Raw genomic sequence first — 10,270 nt, forward strand, 5'->3', positions numbered from 1 at the left:
AGTAAGGAAGGGAGGGAACAAACGTGCCACCAGAGATTGGCAGGGAAAAGAAGCTCTCGGTAAGTAGAACTTCCTGTTTCCCTGCCATCCCAGGTGACACTATGGATAGATATACCAAAGAAGAAGGGTGGGCAAATTCAAGAAGAAAAAACAGCCTCAAGGACCCTATGTCTGAAAAGCAAGCCTTCCTGTGCCATCTATAGAGTCGGTAATGTTGGACAAAAGTATGGAGAGTCCCCCAAGTAGCCATCTTGCAGATCTGTTCAGGAGAAATGCGACATCGCTCAGCCCAGGAAGTGGAGACTGCTCTAGTAGAGTGGGCACGGATCCCAGCAGGTGAAGGCTGTCCGGCTGCAGAATATGCCAAGCTGATGGCCGCAACAACCTACTTAGCAATGGAGCTCTTGGAAATGCTGAGACCCCTGTTGGAGCCTGAAGAGTCCACAAATAAGCGAGAGGACTTACGCAGGGCCAGAGTTTGTTCCAAATAAAGGGTGAGCCATCTCTTCAGGTCTAGAGTATGTAGAGCTTCTTCATATGCTGAGGGGGGAGGGGGGTAGGCAACACGATCTCCTGCTTCTTGTGGAAGGCTGACTGTACCTTGAGCGCAAATTTCGGAGGTAGAGAGAGCACGAATTTATCCGGGAAGAAACGGCTCCTTCATAGATAGAGCCTTAAGTTCACTAATACGCCTAACGGAAGTAATGGCCACCAAAAAGGCTGTCTTCAGAGACAACAAATATAGAGAATTAGACTGAAGAGGCTCAAAAGGCGGCAACGTGAGTCTACCAAGGATGAGATTAAGGTCCCAGGGAACCATCTTGGTGACAGGACGAGGACGCATACAGATGATGGCCTTGGAAAACCGTCTGACAATTGGTAGTGAGATGAGATCGAATCCCATTAAGGCACTAATGGCAGAAATCTGTATCTTGATAGTAGATGGTTGAAGCCCACTGTCAAATCAATCTTGTAAAAAGTCCAGAATAGATCCTGGGGAACAGGATGAAGGAAAAATTCCCACACCAACTGCGAAACTTCTTCCATATCTTAATATATCTGAGGGAGTTAACCTTCTTTCTACTACGAAGTAGTGTCTCAGCTACTGGAATGGAAAAACCCTGGGCCGTTGGTATCTCACGTTCAACCTCCAGGGCATCAGCTGGAAGATTGCAGGATTTGGGTGAAGAAACTGACCCTCACGAAGAAGTTCTCTCCAAGCCGGGAGCCTCAGGGGGGGTTGTGTAACTGAGGGTGACCAAGTCCGCATACCAAATGCTTCTCGGCCAGTCTGGAGCTATCAAGATAACAGAGGCGCGGTTATTCTTGATCTTCTCTAGAACCTTGGAGCTCAGAGAAAACGTAGGCGAGACGGAAATTCCAAATCTGGGCAAAGGCATCTACCGCCAAAGGATGATCCTGAGGATTGAGGGAGAAGGCCGGAACCTGAGAACTGCCTCTGGATGCCATCAGATCGATTTCGGGTAAACCCCACTGCCGGACGATGAATCTGAAAGCCGCTGGATGCAGAGCCCACTCGCTGCTCAGAACAGCAGTTCTGCTCAGAAAGTATTCAATGTCCCTTTGAGGTGGACTGCGGACAGGGTCATCCAATGGACTCTGCTCAAAAGGAAAACCTGAGAGATATACGTAGAAGACGGGGCTTCTTGTACCTCCTTGCTTATTGATATGCTACTACTGCCTGGATGTTGGAGCGTAGCAGAATGTTCTTGCCAGCTAGCAGCTGTTCCCAGTGATGCAGGACTCTTTCCACAGCAAGCAACTCTAGGCAGTTGGAAGGAAGGAGTTGCACAGCTGGAGACCAGACCTTGAGCAAACCAGTCTTGATATGTGGCTCCCCATCCTCTGATGCTGGCGTCGGTGGTGAGAAGCTCCTTGGCGGATAAGGACCATCTTCTCCCTGCGACTAGGGTTTCTCGTTGGATCCACCAAGTGAGGGATGCTCTGAAGTGAGGAGGGAGACAGATGAGTCTGGCCAGAGCCAACGGGTTCCCCTCTAGATGATGAATACATCTCTGAAGAATCCTCATGTGGACCAGGGCCAAGGAACTGCGTACCTCGTGGAGACCATCTTGCCCAGAGCTTCTGTGCGCAGAGAGAACCCTGCGTACCAGCAAACAAATCCCATTGATCCTGTCAGGTGGAAGAAAAGCTTTCCCGGAGCAAGAATCCAGGCGTAGGCCCAGGAACACAAGTTCTTGAGACGCAATGGTGCTGGACTTGTCCCAATTCAGAATCCAGCTCAGCTCTTGAAATGCGTCGACCACTCTGGAAAGGTGAGACTGGAGAACCGGAGCCGAACGGGCATGGATAAGCCAGTCGTCCAGGTAAGGAATAACTGAAATTCCTTGACGTCTGAAATGGGCCACCACAACTGCCAGGAGTTTCGTGAAGACTCTGGGGGCTGCTGACAGACCAAACGGAAGGGCTTGAAATTGGAAGTGCTGGATACTTGAACCCCGAGGGACAACAATGCGCAGGAATTGCTGATGAGACAGATGTTTGGGAACATGAAGATAAGCATCCTTGAGGTCTATAGAGACCATGAAGTTGTGAAGGCATAAGGTGTCTAGAGTAGATCTTATGTTTTCCATCTTGAACCGGAGAAACTGGAGGTGACCGTTCAGGAAGTGTAAGTCTATAATCAGACAAAATCCGGCCCCTTGGGAACCAGAAAGACCGGAGAATAAACCTTCCTCAGCTGGAGCTAGGTCGAGACGGGAAGCAGGACCCTCAGGTCTGAAAACTGTTGAATGGAAGACAACAGGACCGCCTGCCTTGCCCGGTCTTGAGGAAGGTGGGAATTCAAAAAATCTTCCGAAGGCCTGATCAGAAACTAAAGCTGATAACCATGAGATATGATGGTTCTTACCCAGGGTTCTCGAGTGACGGAGAACCAATTGTCTCTGAAAAATCGGAGACTCCCTCCCGCCGGAATGGAGGAGGCGTCATGCTGAGCTCTCTGGGTCCTGAGACCCTTTGGGAAGGAAAATCTGTCAATTCTTCCCCTCTTCCGAGGAAATCTGCCCCTGAAGCCTTGATCCCTTGATGAGCAAGCAAATCTGGAACCATAGCCTCTGGACTGGCCCGGGAAGTAAGGCCGAAAGGACTGCCGTCTCTAGGAAGCAGGTCTCTGCTGTGGCATCCAATGTTTATCCCCTGTAGTCTTTTTTTCTAAAAGGGACTCCAGCTCTTCACCAAATAGAGTCTTATTCTTAAAGGGGATATTAAGAAGTCTATTCTTTGAGGCAATATCCACAGCCCAGGCTTTCAGCCCTAAGGCCTGTCGGAAAGCGCAGAAGCCCTGGCTGTCATTCTGATGGTCTCGATAGAAGCATCGCAGAGAAAGTCCACGGCCAGTTTAACAGCAGCGACATTCTTGAGGATAGCCTCTCTAGAGGTCTTGGCAACAATATCCTTCTCAATCGGCTCTGGATACTGAGGCAGATTCGATTCCTGGCTTGAAAACAGCAGCAGAGGCCTCGTAACTGCGGTATCCACCAGAGGGGTAGACCCAAAACTGGGCAAAGGGAAATAAATGTTTCACTCGCCTAGACAGATTAACCTTTTTTTATGGGCGATACCATTCCTGCTTAATAATTTTAGACAGCGCAGGCTGAACAGGAAAGGAGGCTGAATACTTGGAGAAACTGGCAAAGAAGGGGTCTCTTCTAAATACATCATAGACCTCACCGCGGAGATAAGAGTCTCAATTTCTTCCGGGATCTAACCTTCCTCAGAACAACACTACTCCACCTCAGGATAAACTAAGTCTGTGGGGGTAGGCAGGAACAGGGACAGCCTGATGTAAGGCAGAGAAGGTGGGCTACATCTCCTCTTTAAGCCTGACCAAAAACTCTCTTCCTCCAATTTCCTCAGAATCCGAAACTGATTTCAGGTAAGCACAGCAAAGCTTCTTCCTGGAATCCTGCAAAGCTTTGTGACACACAGAGCACTGCGTATATTTGGTCTTCATCAAAGCCTTTTTCGGCTTGTCCTCAAAGGGCGGCTCAGAATTATCAGGAGCCGACATAACCACTTCAAATGCAACAGCACCCAAGCAAATATAAACAGCAATGAGCAGGAACAGAAATATCCAAGTACAGACTCACCTTTCCTTTAAAAAGATTTGGCGCCAACATTTTCAAATCCGTCTGAAAACGAGACTTGAAAGTGCGTAATGCCCTAACCGAGACGCCATGTTGGACGACAACGCGATCCCAAACAGTGGTGTCAAAGCCGACCTGCAGCAAACAAGCCGACCACGACTTCCGCGAGGAGGAGCGGGAGCCGAGAGGGCACCCTGTCGGCAAGATAAGTGCGCTGGGTGGCGTGGCACCAACCATCCGGCTACGGTGCAAAGGCATCCCCCAGCAAGGGGGCTTAGCCAAGGGAAATCGGCTTAACCTAGAGCCGGGGGGAAAAAAAAAAACAAAAAAAAAAAAAAACGGGAGACGAGTCCTCCCTATCTAATGTAGGGCAGGAAAGGAACTGGGGATAGTAGGAGGGGCTTTTAAAGTTTTGAGTCCTGCCCTATCTCAGGTACAGAGAAGGAGTCTATCCTGAGTGTCACCTGGGATGGCAGGGAAAACTTTTTATGCAGAACTACGCCCTAGAGCTACACAGAGATTACGTTTGTACAACATCACCTTCAGCGTATGTTAAAGCAGCAAAATAAAATTTATATCCCTGCATTCAGATCGTTAGCGGCAGTTCTTAAATCATTAATATAACTTAGATTGCCAAATAACTGTAAGAACTAGCTCTAATAGAAAAGTTGGAATTGAGAATAGGAACCCAGCCACATTCCTATGCCACTGAAGCAGTTGGTTCACAAAGGATAAAATAACAATAAGGTGTTATTGTTACATAACAGCCCCTGAACATATATATACATACATACACACACACACACACACACATATATACACACTTATTACACCTGCATTGTTCTGCAGACCGTGGTATCTAAACATGAATACTATCCTAGAACACTCTGGGAGCGACGTGGATCAGCTCTACTAGGACAACCCCATATTCCTCTAATACAGCCTCCAGCAGAAAATACGAGGCCAAAACAAGACAAAAAAAACAAAAACCAAACCAGGTATTCAAAAGGTTTATTAATGAAATGTAATGCCTTTATCTACAAAGCAGTTTCTGACAGTATAGCAGTTTCCCTCCGTAGGTGCACGCCAGTTCACCATCCGGTCTGCCTCCCTCTCGGTTTTGAGACACACCATCATTGCCAGGATTGAAAACTGCAGCAAATGCTGTCAGACACTGGGTTGGAAGAGTCATCCTAAAGGTAGTTGGGCAGATCCTTCTCGATGACCTACGGAAGGAGTAAAACATTATCTGGATTGAATAAAAAGAAACATTCTCACTGCTATAACTTTTGTTTTCACTATACTACAGGTCATACGTTGGTACTGGAAGAGGTTACCTATGCACCCATAATCCCCTCTGCACATTACTATTGCAACCATATTTGCAATATTTTTAATCATAACCCAGGAGAAAGCAAGTTGAACTGTTAAATCCTTAAGTCACATGCAATGTGTAAAACCACACAAAACATTGTCAATCTGAACAGATGACATCTTTCTTATTTGCAATAAACAATGTAATGGAGGCTTTGCTCACTATCCAGATCATCAAGTACAGCAAAGCCAGCATGAATGTCATTGTTTGGCAGAAGGTCACAGACCCCATATGTAAAATAAACAGGGAAAAAAAGCCACTTACAATTGGATCATCCATAGGGCTGAATCTCTTTACTACAAGGCCCTGACGATCAATAAGGAACTGTGGAAAGAGGGAGGGGGTGAGGGAGAATAATTTATGTATAATATATAATGTATATAAAAAAATTTAAAAGCTTTGTAGCACAGGGAAAAGAGGAACAGAGGGAATAGGTCAAAGACTCACCTTAGTGAAGTTCCATTTGATGGCACTAAAGAGCAACAAGATAAAAATAAGTAAAATGAAAGCTATTTGCCCAACTGAAAAACATGCAAAATTCCTACAAATGTGTAGTTAGGACTGCTATTTATTAAATAGACTTTAATGCACACGCTAGCTGCGTGGCCCTTTTACACTTCTGTGGTTTCCATTTTGCAAATGCGTTTGCCCTTTTCCCTGCCACGCAGCTATTTGCAGTGCAGGAGATGCATTTGCTGAACAAATCACAGCACGCTGTATACTCGCTCAGTGATCACTGGGGGCAAAGGTATGTGCGGACCCCCCAATACACGTTCTTCTTTAGAGGGGATCTCTGGGACATCAGACTCTCTCTGATGCAATAACCAAAGGAACTTGCATTCATTCCAACAGCAGGATACCCATGAGAAGTGATACAGTATAGGAGAGAAGCCAGGGGCTGTGTAACACCCAGAGCATATCAGACTTAAATGCCTTTAGAAAAGGGGTGTTTAACACCAGTTAGAAAGCCACCCCCCCATCCAAAAAAGGGGCAGAATTCCTGCCCTGGGTTTAATGGGTCAAAAAACACTGCATAGTGTTTAAACAAAAGTTAGTACTTACTTCCCAAGAGTACCTCTTCCTTTCGGTTGATCCTTCAACCACTTCCACAAGGGGTGGGCACCATCTCCGTTCACTTCAATCTTACTGAACATATCAAACTGAACCTTGTAGGATGCAGCAAAATCTTTAATTTGAGCTTCATCCCCTGGTTCCTGAAAAGAACAGAAAAGAAAAAAAAGTCATGAATAAAGCACTAGAAGCAAACACAGAACCAGGCAGGTGGAAGGTAGGGGGTGCAATTATCCCATCTAATTTGCCCATTTTTTTTGGAAATATATCTCAAACTTGCCTTTGAACTGGTCTTATGTAAAGCCTCACTCATATTTACATTTACCTGTTTTCCAAACTGGTTACAGGGGAACCCAAGGATGCGTAAACCTTTCTCAGCGTATCTGGCGTGAAGATCAACAAGCTGAGTGTAGTTTACAGGTGTTTTGCCTCATTTAGAAGCAACATTGACAATAATGCAGACATGGCCCCTATGGGGGAGAAAGACAAGTACAAGGTTTCATTAGGCAAGGACCACCATCACCTGAAAGCTGAACTACTCGGGAGATTACGTTTGTGAATACTGTAGCGCCCATAGTCTCACACAAGTTACGATAGGTGGAAAGAAACAATACAGATAAGGAATTGATTGGGCAGCACTGTTCTATAATGGACTAGATACAAGGCACTGAAAGCATGTATCAAAGTGATCTGCTAGAGAACAATGCATTGGGAAGCAGGAACCCAGCAGAACGCGTTGCCCAAAATCACAAGGCAGACAAACATCTAAATTAGAAGGGAAAAGCTGCTTACTTCTTACAAGATGTGTGTAGCAAGCACAGTTTTCACTGCAGATCTACTACATTATGACATGACTTTCATTTTAATTCATCGTTCGCTTTGAGTTGTTTGGAGCAGAGTGTTTTTGTGAGAAGTCATGTAGAAGAAGCAGAATGTAAACACCAAAAAAATAATAATCACCTATATTTCTCTAGGGACACTTCACTGCCGTCAATATCTTTGGCTGAGAAATCATATATAGTCTTGGCCGCTTTCCAGTCCACCTGCGCACACTGCACAAACAGAATAACTTGGTGTTACATAGGATATTGCACTGCGCGTAAGCTAAGCTTATTGCATTTGGGAGACAAAAGACTGGACAGGCACCATGGTCGCGTGGACAGGCACCATGGTCGCGTGGACAGGCACCATGGTCGCGTGGACAGGCACCATGGTCGCGTGGACAGGCACCATGGTCGCGTGGACAGGCACCATGGTCGCGTGGACAGGCACCATGGTCGCGTGGACAGGCACCATGGTCGCGTGGACAGGCACCATGGTCGCGTGGACAGGCACCATGGTCGCGTGGACAGGCACCATGGTCGCGTGGACAGGCACCATGGTCGCGTGGACAGGCACCATGGTCGCGTGGACAGGCACCATGGTCGCGTGGACAGGCACCATGGTCGCGTGGACAGGCACCATGGTCGCGTGGACAGGCACCATGGTCGCGTGGACAGGCACCATGGTCGCGTGGACAGGCACCATGGTCGCGTGGACAGGCACCATGGTCGCGTGGACAGGCACCATGGTCGCGTGGACAGGCACCATGGTCGCGTGGCATTGCGCATTACCTAAAGGCCTTGAAAAATCAAGGTCCATCCAGACAGTTTATAGATTACACTACACTTCCCCCACCCCATCGGCAGTCCCCATCTGCTTGCTAGGAGATTATCCGCAGAGTAGTTACCAATAAGCCACATTATTCTCAAAGTTCAAGGCACTATGGAAAGATGGCGTGCAACTCTAGATTCTTACAATCTTGCCGTTTCCTACAATGTAACAAGAAGAACATCGCAGACTGTCAGTGTTAGCATGGACAGTTTACAAAACGCAACAGCCAGGACTGCTCCGCAAAGACAGATCTTCAGCACTCTGGTAGTCAAATACCATAAAGTTGTTCACAGCCCTTGGACTTTACAGACGTGATGACCATTTCACCTAAGATACAGTAATCATTGCTGGTAACCAATGACTTAGGCAATCTTTTATCAGTGGAATTGTGTAATAGGTTATGGATGCATCTGAAAAGGACATTTCATAATGCATCACATTATTAGGCAACTAGAGATAAGAAATTCAATATACCATTGAACGGTAAGGAGTCTCACTTATCACTGGTCAGCATTAAGAGTCTTTTAGCAGTATAGGTTGCCTCCATGACACTGCTCAGGGCAGTCGTAGCCCCAGAGCATAAGGGCCATAAACTATGCCTGTAGCCTTCTAGAGAAGATCAAGAGAGTACCCATGAGAGGGGAGTGCTTGATCCAATGGCCTTAAAGAGACACTCCAATCACCATATGTACTTTGTTACATATAATAGCGTCATGGGCTATCATACGAAGCGTCTTGCGCTTTGTGTCTAGTGATTGGCGTACACCTGCATCAGGAAACAGGCATAGGAGCAGGTGATGAAGGTCACGGTGTGGTATGTGAGAAAACGCACGGGGCGACAGAAAGGACAATGAACGACATCCTACAAACCGCGGACACCCCAAATCTCCCCATCTGTCACATGATTAAATGCTGACCCATCGAGCACCCGATCCCTGTGACCCTCGCCCTTACCATGTTTCTGCTTCGGATGCCGCAAACTCCCGTGACAGCCGCGTGCAACACTGACCGCCCAGACGCGCAACTCAACGATCTCAACATGTCACCACCGAGCCCCGCCCTCTCCTTCTAACGTTCCTCCAATAGGATCGGCCGTAAACTGAGGGCGGAGTCACAATGCGTCAGGGAAAAACGAGCTAACTTTGCTGCATTCACACAGGGAGGTTTAGTGACCTAAACCTTTATTCTCACAGAGGCAAGATTCTTTGGGAGATGATTAACCCCCCTCAAAACTCCAATGGTGGTTCATTCCCTAAGATTCTTAGTGTTTTTGTCATAAGTTTGTCATATGATTCTGTTTTTACTGCAATACATAAATTAGAAATTTTTTTCATTACAGCTTTTCAAACCATATTAATACATATAATGAACTGTTTATAATCACTAGTTTTATATATATATATATATATATAACTGGCATCGTATAGTTGTCCTCTTTAAATTGTCCTGTTGTCCATTTTGCAAATGCATTGGGAATTGTGCAGGATCCTCCCATATGCCTTTGCCCCTTCCAACGCCCCCATGGCTATTTACAGAGCGAGAGATGTATTCAGCTGCAAACATCTCCCTGCAGGCTGGCTCGGCAAATGCTGCGGGTGGGAGGGCATGCGCAGCAAACCTTCAAATTGGTTTCAATGGGAGTGCGTCAAGCAGCCAATGGGTGCAACTGCTGTGTCAGGCAAATGTTTTTTTCGGTTTGGAAGAATGCCTATTAACCCGTTCAGTCCCCATTAGGATGTAACCTGCACCAAAAAAAGCCCTTTAGGAGGGACCTGAATGCAGGGGCGTAACTAGAAAACACAGGGCCCCGGTTCGAAAATTGCCCCGGGGCCTAACCAATCAACACGTGCCACCGTTGCCCCAAACAGCTTGTCTGTGCCATCATTACCCCTTCCCACGTGTAACATACTCTCTGGCACACAACTTTACACATGCTAACACACACTCATACTCATTAACACACATTCATTCTAACACACACTCCATCTCAGTTACACATACATGTTCACACACACTTATACATGCACATTCATGCTCACAT

The 10,270-nt window shown here is 46.7% G+C and overlaps 1 pseudogene; it reads right to left on the reverse strand.

The window, feature by feature from the left end:
• Positions 1 to 5,323: 5,323 nt before the first annotated feature.
• On the reverse strand, positions 5,324 to 9,270 carry LOC149289464 (phospholipid hydroperoxide glutathione peroxidase-like; annotated as a pseudogene).
• Positions 9,271 to 10,270: the final 1,000 nt, after the last annotated feature.

This window comes from Sceloporus occidentalis, unplaced genomic scaffold (genome assembly GCF_023333645.1).
Source record: "Sceloporus occidentalis isolate IW3139 unplaced genomic scaffold, rSceOcc1.0.p SCAF_45, whole genome shotgun sequence".
Classification (NCBI taxonomy): domain Eukaryota; kingdom Metazoa; phylum Chordata; class Lepidosauria; order Squamata; family Phrynosomatidae; genus Sceloporus; species Sceloporus occidentalis.